This window comes from Rhyacophila brunnea, unplaced genomic scaffold (assembly GCF_057557595.1).
Source record: "Rhyacophila brunnea isolate RB1 unplaced genomic scaffold, BYU_Rbru_1.0 scaffold_23, whole genome shotgun sequence".
NCBI classification, from domain to species: Eukaryota; Metazoa; Arthropoda; class Insecta; order Trichoptera; family Rhyacophilidae; genus Rhyacophila; species Rhyacophila brunnea.
Genome location: NW_028232893.1, coordinates 11449669 through 11462042, shown reverse-complemented (window position 1 = coordinate 11462042; position 12374 = coordinate 11449669).

Here is a 12374-nt window from a genome sequence, read left to right as displayed (position 1 = left end):
GATCTTTTTAGACCGTCCCTCTACTGAGGTGTAGCCTTAATTCTGTTTTGTATAAAAGACTATTATTGGTTGCTAAGGGGGTGAACCAAATATAATATATACGTGCGTTACTATGAAATGTCAAAATGACATTTAAGTATTCTATATTTCGTCTGCTCAATTCTAAACTATCCTAAACGCCAAATCATAAAATGTGCAGGAAAGCGAAAATTAAAAATTATGAACCTATACTTAATTCGATTTAGTTTTGTAATATCGAAATATTAAAAAAATATTTTTTGTGTTTCAAATTACAATAAATTTTGGGGAATTTTTTCCAATTTAAAATTTATGAAAAATTCAATACATTGGCAAATAATGTCACTTAGGATACTTAAGGAGTGGCTTGAAAATAATTGTTTCTTAAATTCAATATAATCCTATGCATTTAGGTTTATACAGAAATGTTGGAAATTTCATAGAGAATTGATTGATGTAATACAACGTATTTCGAAAAATTGGCGTTTTGGATAGTTTAGAATTAAATAGACGATTTGTTTGTTGGTTTGTTTTTTATTTACTTCATATCAAGTACAAGTTTGAGCATATTGAGCATAATAATTCAACAGAAAAATTAAAAGCGTTGTATATAAAAGTTCTTTTTATCTTTTAATTATTAATATTCTCGTCACTACAACCGTAGAACCTCCCTTTCTTTTTCCCCTGGAATATTTTCACAGGAGTAGGTATACTATATATCCGATAGACGATAGTTACAGTATCTTCTATAACAAAAACACTATTTATTATTATTATACTACTTCGATATTATTTTAGTTAGATAGATCTCTCTTATTTAATATTGAGTTGAAATTTTAGAGGAAGTCTTTCAATTCTCTTATCGTTTTAATGACTTTTATCTGCTGCATAGCACGTAGTACAATGACATATATTATTCTGAAAAGCGTAATAGGAGAAACCCGATGATAACATTCTTATCAAATTCAAATTGGAAATATGTACCCACTTACAACGTTTTGATAAAATACAAGGGATAGAGGTTTTAATAATTAGAAAACGAGGTAATAACCGTTCATCACATCAACCGCATACCAATTTATGCGAGAATCACGATTCAAAAATGTAACTGCTTTCTATGAAAGTATAGGGATTTTATACCCAATATTGGAATACCTACATCCTATGGCAGTGGTAGCAAACCTATGGCACGCGTTGAAGAGAAAAAAATCTCTATAATAATAATAAATGACAATCGCAGTGTATAAAAAATAGCAACCAAATACTCTTCAAGAATAAGCATTTCGTTTAATATAAAAATATATAATTACATAGGTCGATTTTTAGACTTTATGCGTCACATATAATATTATGACACTATCCTCATCAGGCGGCGGGGAATAATGCGCCGCGAACCTCTAATTTTGATCGATTTGCAATCATTGCTTGAAGCCACTGTAGCGAGAGAATGCCTCATCTGATCGGAGCAGTTCTCGTGACAATTTATGCAATACAAACCAAACTAATTACCTAATACATGAACAAACAATTTCATTTCTCCCCACAAAAAATGATTGCACCAAATCTAAAATAAAAACTTGGTGAAGCAATAAGTATTCTGGCAGACAGTTTCAAAATTGGTGGACCGAAATGTATGGCGTAATTGAAAAAAGTGATAAAGCTATATTATGTGTGTTATATTCTGTGTGTGGTATCTAGAACATCATCATTTTTAATTAAACAGCTCGGCACGTCTGACAATAAAATTGACAAAAAATATTTGGGAAAATTTGGGACGCGTACTTAAAAAGGTTCGCCAACCCTGTCTTATGGACATGGTGTATCTGTTATAAAATTTCGTTTTAATTTTTATAACAGTTCCTAAGTTAATGTTTTGATTTGATTTGTCTTCCTACGAACACTGGAGACATTAAAGGTTATTATTAGCTAAATACTTATATAATCGCCCAAGATTGGACCCTATGAAACACCAGTGTATATATTATTAATACTATCGACCGAAGGTACTTGATGGAATTTCAATTTAAATTGTTAATAGGTTCTAATGGATTCAAGCTCTGTACTATTAGGTGAGTTATATATATTATATTAAGCATGTTTATATGTATAGTTTTTTTTTTTTAAATATTGTTATAAAAGTAGGTACCATTAAGAGTATTAAAGACCAGTGCCGAAGACTACGTACTAGGCGATTATTTAAAGCCTACCTTCTTAAGAAAAATATTTTTTAAATTAATATTGACATATTAAATAATTTAATCACGTTATAATATATTCAATATACCTAACGACATCTACCGTATAATTGTCATAATAATTTTACGATCTTTTCCACTATTTCAATAAGCACTATTTATGGCATGTCTCGAAGGTTTAAAAAAATAAGCGACACCTCGTTTTGCTTCACATATTGTATGGATTATGTTCGCGTGAATCGAAAACTTTTTTTATATGAAGTTTGTTTCTCATAATTCCAAGACGTCTGCGGCGGCCCATATAAATTGGTAAGCTATTTAAGGAGCGCTTACATTTTACGTAAGTGCCCATTTATTCAAAATAATGTATAAGATAATTTAAAAAAATAATTTCTATGGGATTCAAACACATAAATATTGATTGTTGTTAAAAATATAAAGTAATTTATTTCGTGATTTTTATTTATCAGTTAGAGTTAGTTCATTCATAGACTAAGATAATTTATTCAGACAATGTAGGTACCTAAGTGTTTTAAATATAGAAGTATTTTAAAATGTCTAGTTTTGCGTGGGGCTAACAACCTCATCCCGTAAAAAAGCACATTGTTACGAAACCACACCAACAGCCTCGGAAACCGGACACTAAGCTCAGACAACCTGGCAAACGCTTTAAGGAAATACGATTTGGAACATGGAATACATTATCACTCTATCGACCAGGAGCACTTAAACTCCTTACAGAACAACTCATAAAATACCAATGTGATATTACGGCCCTACAGGAGATGCGATGGATAGGTCAAGGAGTGATGGAGAAACGAGACTGCACTATACTCTATAGCTGCTATGATAGTGAACATCACTTTGGGACTGGATTCATCGTAAGCAAACGAGTGAAACATTTAATTATTGGGTTCGAACCAGTCAACCCAAGTATCATGCGACTGCGAATTAAAGGAACTTTCTTCAATTACTCATTTATAAGTGTACATGCCCCTACAGAGGATAAGTCCGATGAGGAAAAAGAGGACTTCTACGATGCGTTAGAAAGCACGTACAACAGTTGCCCAAATCACGATGTCAAAACAATACTCGGCGATCTAAATGCCAAAATAGGACGGGAGGAGATCTACACTGCCATTGTCGGAAAACATAGTCTTCACAATGAAAGTAATGACAATGGTACCCGACTAATTAACTGTGCAGCGTCACTAAATATGGTTATTAGTAGCACAATGTTTCACCGTAAGGATATATATAAGGGAACTTGGAAATCCCCGGATGGGTGCACAATAAACCAAATAGACCATATTTTGATAGACAACAGGCACAGATCGGATCTAATGAGCGTCCGGACATACAGAGGGGCTAATGTAGACTCAGACCATTTCCTAGTGTGTGGAAAAGTTAGAGCAAAGATCTCGAACACCAAAAAGGAAATAGGAGCAAGAGCAAAACCCTTTGACACAGAGAAACTGAAGATTCCGCAGGAACTGGCTCGGTACCAGGAGAGCTTGAACACTCACCTGAGCGACAATGTTGAGGTTGGAGATCATGAAGAGGTGAATCAAAACTGGGAAGAGTGCAAGACTGCCATAGTATCCTCAGCTAATGATACCTTAGGACGCCGAAAAACAGGTGAACGATCAGAATGGTTTGACGAAGATTGCCGCGAAGTCACTACGAGAAAGAATGAGGCTTACTTAATGATGATACAGAAGAAAACACGGGCATCAGACGATGAGTATAAAAAGCGCCGGCGTGAAGAAAAGAAACTACACAAGAAAAAGAAACGTGATTATTTAAAAAAGGAAATGATCCTACTCCAAGAACACTATAAAGCCCAAGAAAGTCGGCTGTTCTATAGAAAGATAAATAATGTTAGGAAGGGTTTCAAGCCTCGTATCACAATGTGCAAGGATGACAATGGCATGATACTCACAGAAAAGCACCATATTCTTGCCCGGTGGGTGGGTTTCTTTGATCAACATTTAAATACCCCCCATAATGATGCCGGCAACACTAACATTAATACTCATGACCAGGAATCAGTACAAAGTGGCATGGATGATAACGAAGAACCACTGACATTAAATGAGGTAAAAGGTGCCATGTCAAGGTTAAAAACAAACAAATCGCCTGGAATAGATAACCTCCAGAGTGAATTAATAAAATGTGGGGGAGAAAGCCTGCTCAAACATTTACATAGCCTAATCCACCAAGTATGGACTTCAGAAAAGATGCCAGAAGAGTGGAAGGATGGGCTGATTTGTCCCCTGCACAAGAAAGGAGACCAACTAGAATGTAGTAACTACAGAGGGGTGACACTCCTTAACTCTGCATATAAACTGTTGTCGATTCTGATATTCCAGCGGCTGGAACCCATTGTAGAAGGAATACTCGGGCACTATTAAGGAGGCTTTCGACGAGGGAGATCATGTGTTACTCAAATATTCACTCTAAGGCAGATTCTAGAAAAGACCACTGAATTCAATATTAACACGTATCACCTGTTCATCGATTTTAAGGCAGCTTATGATAGCATTAATCGATACCGGCTATACGAAGCAATGCGAGAATTTGAAATTCCGACGAAAATAATTAAACTTGTAGAGATGACAATGACACCAGTACAATGCCGGGTAAAGCTTCAAGCGGAAATATCCGAGCCATTTGTATCACTGAATGGCCTAAGGCAAAGTGACTCTCTGGCATGCCTTCTTTTCAATATTGCGCTAGAAAAGGCGATACGGGATGCAAAGATTGATGCCCGTGGCAGCGGCACGATATTTACTAAGCCTGTGCAGCTGCTGGCGTATGCCGATGATATCGACATTATTGCCATATCAGAATTGGCGCTGAAAAAGGCATTCACAGCACTAGAAGCCTCTGCCAAAAGAATGGGTTTACAAATAAACGAGGCAAAAACTAAATACATGCCTGTCTATGTCACACCACGAGAAGTCGCACCAAAGTTAGATATTGGTGCATACAAGTTTGATACGGTCGACAGTTTCATATACCTTGGATCTCTTGTAACTCGACATAATGATATTACAGAAGAAATCAACAAGAGAATCATGTCTGCGAATAAATGCTACTTTGGTCTGTTAAGACATTTTAAGTCCCGCTTACTATCTCGTCGAACTAAAAGCACTCTTTACAAGACACTTGTAAAGCCAGTGCTCACCTACGCATCGGAAACCTGGACATTAACTCTGCGAAATGAACGAGCCCTGAACATCTTTGAAAGAAAAATTCTCCGCCGTATATATGGACCGATCAGGGATGGCACCAATTGGATGAGAAGATATAATGCTGAGCTCTACGGACTGTACGAAGATTGCAGCGCAGTTCAATCAATTAAGATTGGGAGACTGCGATGGCTAGGTCATGTGCACCGTATGAATGACAATGAACCGGCAAAGAGAGTGATGTCCAGCAATCCAATAGGACATAGAAGAAGAGGGAGGCCAAAAATTCGCTGGTTAGATGGAGCTGCCAGTGACTGCCGTATTCTGGGGGTACCAAATTGGAAAGCGGCCACACTGGATAGGGACAGGTGGAGGGAGCTGTTGGAGGAGGCCAGGACCCACACCGGGTTGTCGCGCCCCTGATGATGATGAGTTTTACGGGTTAAATTAAAAATTGTTATGGAGCAGATACACAACAACGGAATTTTTCAAAGATGACAATATATTTTGAGCGTATCTTGCGTTTATAAATGTTTAGGAAAATACATAATTCAAATTAATTGCTTAATTTTATACCATCAGTGAGCTTTTGAAATTTCATAAATTTGTGTGTACCTATTCATCAGTAGAAATGTTGGATTATCTTCTTATTTCCTTTTAAATATATCTAACAAGTGTGCTTTCTCCACAGCCTACCTGTTTCCAAAAGTCACTCTTCGCCACTGTTAAAGACTAATATCTCATTAGTTAACTCCATTATTTTTTTTTCTTAGAATGGACGATTTACACCTCTCAAGTGCAGTATTTTTATTGTTTATAAAGAATAATGATCTATTATTAGGTTTTGACGACTTATTATAATAATATGCTATGGAGTGTATTGTTATTAATAAGATAGGGTTTTACTAATTAGGTTTTTTACTGACACTTCAACTATTCATAATTTGCTTATTGTATTTTTTGTGACCTCTGACTAGATAGGTGGGTAATGGAGTTTTTACTTAATTTATTGTATTGATTTAATATGTAAGGTAGAGTGAAGCCTAAAGATGCCGAAAGGAGAAACCCGGGTCGCAAAAAACAACTTAAATGGAATAGTACAGAGCTTGAATCCATTAGAACCAGTGTATATATTAAATCTATCAACTATCAAATTTATTTATTTTACATATAATGAACATAACAAATTATAAATTCAAAGCGTTCGCGACATGACATAAAATAAGTGTTAATAATTTTTAAAAATAAAAATACAGAGAATAAGTAATAAAATAAGAAAATAAATAAAATAAGTAACAAAATAAAAGTAGATGGAACCCTATCTTAAAAACTTATAAAAAAACGTCCACCTAAATTCACCCTCACGTAAGTGGAATATATCAATATCCGAAGCGATTTCATTAAACATGGTTACTGCCCTCACAATTAGCATTACCAATGAAAGGTTAGTTCTGCACCGTGTGAGAACAAACAACGGATGCCCTCGATTCCTAAAGTAATTATCAGAGACACACAAGCCAACACCACCAAGAATGGCAGAGTTCACATTTACGCCGCGTATAAGTCTAAAAAAATATGTGGCTAAATAAAGATCCCTTCTAAATTTTAAGCTACAGTATGTAAGCATCCCTAAGAGAAAATCAGTCGGATAGAGCCACGGATAATATCCATACAGCCGAAAGTAAAGGAGTCTTAAAAAAATATTTTGGACTCTCTCCACCATAAGGCCGTACTTCAACTGATGCGGGGCCCAAACGATAGACCCACTCTCAAGTCTGCTTCTAACTAAGGAGTTATCACCGGTAGAGACAGTACGCTACGTGGCTAACAAACAGTCGCCGCAAAAGAGTGTGAACTATCCACGTTGTATAAATCGATGAAAAAATATATCTACAAACGAAAACTTATGTAAAAGTAATCCCCCGTCAGTATATAGGTGACGGAATAATTGAACGACGCGCACTGAAAGGTTGAGTGAACTTTGCATGCTCCAGTAGAGTTCAGTCGACGCTTGTTGCAGTAAATTAACCCTTTCACGCATGACGGCCGTCATACACTTGACCAAGATATGTACCGTCAGACGCCACGAGCTATACTCGTACAAGTCGTGAATTCACTACTCGTCGAGTAAATTGGGGATTATGGTTTTGTAGCTTGGGGAAGTGATATTAGTGTGCGTCGCAACCATTGATAAACGTAGGTACAGTATGCAATATTTAAACACAAAAATCTGTAGTTTTTTCTGGAAAAGTTATAGACATCTGACCAAAATCGGAAAGAATAGCCATTATTGCAACATTCAGTTTTAAGCAAATAAAATACTTATATATTTTTAATATACGCAACTGGCGTTCGGCTAAAGATGCATAAAACACAGTCTTCTTCTTCTTCTTTCACTCGAAAATTGAAATCTTAATAAACTAAATTTTATTAATAAATATGACCATAAAATATAATGTAATAATAAGATGTGACCCTGCAACAAATTCACATTTTTTTACAATTGTAAGTTTATCTTTGAGTTTTTTTTTTAATGTTTTCAGATACATATTTATAATTAATACAGTTGAAATTGTAAATTATCAAAAAAAAATCTCAAATTGCAAGCTTCGTATTTTTCCGCTAGGTTCTCTGTTAGCATAACGATACCCCTTAAGTATATGTTTTTGGATGATTTTAAATTTTAGTAAAATGCTTGTTAATTCTCAACAAACGAAAATTTGAAAACATTCCTGATTTACCACAGAATACCAACCTTACGAAGAGCCCTGAGAATTAATGTTTTTAGACTAAACAACATATTCACGCCATAAACTAAATAAAATATATTTTTCTTTATTTGGATACCTATTGATTAATTAAAACACTTAAAAATGCAAATTAACAAAAATATGTTTAAAATTGTATGCTTCGCATTATTCCGTTACGTGGTGCCTCTGATATGAGGAGTGATTAGGGATTGCAATACCGGTACCACAGCATTTTTCAATACCGAAATACCGGTTTTAAAAATCAGACAATACCGATATATCAGTATTGACAGTGGAGACAAAATGTATTAACATAAAAACCTTAACAGAACTGTATTTTTTGTCGGGTTACGCGATGTCTGGTTTACTTCCGTGGCCTTTCAACGTCCTTTGTGATTAGCAATGACACATGCTATAAAATATTAATATTTTAAAGAGATTTTTATATAATATTATATTATATGTATTGGTAGATACTTCTGTTTTTTTTTCAATTATTTTATACCGATATTCAATAGGAAATACTGGAATACCGGTATTGATATTTTCATTCGGTATTGCAATTCATAGCTGTGATGGTATTCTAAATGACATATTATAAACAAAGATATACAAGTATTCTCTACTTACGATAGGGGTCAAAGTATACGCCAAGCTTTAGTATCGCGAAGGGATTAATATTCTTAACCGAATGGGTCATTACACTGTATTTTTAGTTTTAACCAAATTTTCTCACAAAGTATTTCCGCCTGTTCGACTAAAGTGTCCCATTCATAGGAACTCTCCCCTAATTATGTGAGTCCGAATACAATAATTGGCTCCAAGGCTTCAATTCCATACTCGCTGACCCACACGCTAAACAAACGGTTGAAAACTATCATCGACTAAATAGATCACTATCCGATAATTGCTTTATTATAGAAATGTCAAATTATTAATCAAAAATATATTTTTTGCATATATATAAAAGCCTGAGTAATCTAGAGCAGTGCTCCGCAACCGGTGTGCCGTGGCACACTGGTGTGCCGCGAGACGATGCTAGGTGTGCCGCGATGCAATAGTCAAATTTGCGTACATGGCTAGCAATATATTTGAGCACCTGCATGAACTTAATAAAACAATGCAAGGTCAGAATGAAAATATCTTGACGATATCGCTCTGATAAATTAAAAGAATTCAAAAATAAACTCGAACTTCGGCAGAAGAAGTTAAGACAAGGATATCTACAAATGGTCCATAGGAACTACCAGACCACCATTGAAAACAAGCAATCAATTTTGGATCTGTCTCAAAAACATTTTACTTTGCTGCAAAATAAATTTCATTAGTACTTTCATACAATCAATGCGACTGGAGACGAAACCCTTTTGCAACCAATGCCGAAAATTCTATAGAAGCGCTTTTCCTATAAATTCGAGAAGAATTTGTTGAATTGATAAATGACGGGACGCTAAAACTGAACTTCGCCGATATTCCATTGGCTGGATTTCGGTTAATAAAAAATATCCTCGGATTTCAGGCAAGGCTATCGCAGTTCATTTCCCATTGTAGAGTCAAAAAAAGTCGCCTGCGGCGCTATTTTACTACGTTAACATTAACATTTTAAAACATCTGATTGTAGGATACAATTATTATTATTGTGTCAAATACTCGACAAATAATTATTCCTAACCCGACAACTAACTATAATTATATTAATATAATATAACCATACGAAAAATCTGTAAACATAAAATCAATACCATTAATTTTAGCTCGAACACTATTTGAAAAACGCTATTTTAGAGTATCACGCTGTCTTTAATCTTAGCGATAGGTAGGGGTTCTCGCCAAAGATCTCAGGATGTGGGATCCATGTTTTGGTGTATAAATTGTGTGCCGTGGAATTCTGGGAAGACCTTTGGTGTGCCGTGGGTGGGAAAAGGTTGCGGAGCACTGATCTAGAGTATGTAAACACGTCCGGGTGTTTGTGTTTTTACGTTTCGCTTTTTATATTTTAATTCTGCCTGTCAAAATTTGTGTGTTATCCGCCAATTGAAAGAAAAAGTTGAGTTCGTTACGTAGCAATGGTAATACAAAAAAATATAGTGTTCAGAATCGTACAAATGCTATAGCAGTGGTGGCGAACCTATGGCACTCGTGGCACGCAATTTTGCATGATCGCGAATGTCTCATTTTGAAGAGAGAAAAAATACCTACAAATTAAAAAATATTCTTTATTATTTTTTACCAATCGAAGCGAAAACAGAAATGACGGAATTCATTCATAAATGACAGATCGCATTGTATAAAAAATAGCACTATTTCAAGAATAATCATCATGTTTAATGTAAATATATACCTGGTTGCATACGTTGGTCCTTAAGGTGAAGCCTTTACGGAGCCGTTTTTAAAGAGGCACCTAGCGGAAAAATACGAAGCTTGCAATTTGAGATTTTTTTTTGATAATTTACAATTTCAATTGTATTAATTAATAAATATATATATGAAAACATTAAAAAGAAAAATATTTTTTATTTTAAGTCAAGATAAACTTACAATTGAATTGAATAAAATTCCTCGTCTACGTTCTGTATACGTGTCTACGACAGTGCGTAAAATTGTCCTAGCGTCCATTTGTCCCATTCCCGATAATTATAATATGTATTTAGGCTCAAGGGCCGCTATAGTTAGGCCGTAACTTCGAATACAATACGGTAGACTGTTTATGAAGATTGTTTCATATTGAAATCAATGATAATAATTTGGACGAAATATGCAATCGAAAATCTTCATTTACTGCGAAAAGGTTACCATATTGCATTCGAAGATGATCAATAACTAGCACTACTAACGTGATTTGCAATTCAGTGCCACAGCTTAAATATAATGCGCCTAGAGAAGCTGTCCATCACGTTTACGGAAACATCCATCTTCTTTCCTATCCATGTAAGCCTAAGCGATAGTGCCCACAGAACGCGTCGGGCGCGCGAAGTCCGCGTATGCAGTGTTTATTCATAACCATAATCACACGTCTCTCGCCGCGCATTACCCTTCACCTATGTTATAAGCGGCCGAAGCAGCACAAAATAAATATTATTACAGCGCCTCTCATAACAAAGCAATAAAAATATTATATTATTTCGGGGCTTGTAATTAAAATTTACGACGACATTCTTCAACCAGCGATAAACTGAACACGCAATAAAATAAAACAATGACTTCTCTGTAATCAAATAACTGCTTTCCGCCCGTCGATCGACGATGCCTCGCGCAGCATGTTTTTGCTCGCTCTGTTCAATGAATGGACTCATTGTATTTTCTTTCATTCGTATCGCCGAGAAGCGGTGATTCGCGAAAAAACGATGATTCATGCGGCGCGCGCGTATAATGCGTCGCCATATCCAGTGGGCGCTGGCGTATTTGATTACGTTGTATTTTCAATGATTTATGCGCCACTTGTAGAAATTTTGCGCGAGTGCGGCGCCCGACGCGTTCTGTGGGCACCATCGCTAAGACCTTGCCTACATGGCGCGTGTCTCGACTCGATTCGTCGCGAGTGCATGTGGACACCTCAATGAGTTAACATGTACCTGGAATGCGCGCGAGTCATAACGTGCCATGTGAACAAAGCCTAAATCCATGTGTCAATCGTACGCCTTTTGTTTTCTTTATGGTGGAATTTTCACCATCAAACCAAATAGAATATAGATGAGACAAGAGTTTAGTTTAGACTATCTGAACTTCATCGTTTAATTTTTTAAATCTTGTACAAAACGAGTAGCCATCACAATAATGCGTTTTGAATTTGAAATAAATACAATATAATATACCTCACGATATAAACAAAACGTATATCGGAAAATACCCCTATCAAATTTAAAATAGTATGTGATTATCCAACCACTTCAAAATTTGCATATTTTTCTTCCATTTCTTTATTATGTCGACGATATTATAATATTTTATTTAAGTATATAAGCGAGAAATAACTATATTATGTGTTATAATATATTTGCCATCGGTGCCTGAAGATGCTGAAAGACGAAATCCGGGTTCAAAAAAAATACTCAAATGGAATAGTACAAAACCTAAATCAATTTGAGTGACACACACATACTTCTTGCAAGGGATTGGAATACCGGTATTCCAGTATTTATCAATACCGAAATACCGGTTTTAAAAATCCAAAATACCGAAATTTTCGGTATTAAGAAAGCACACTCGTTTACGTTTTT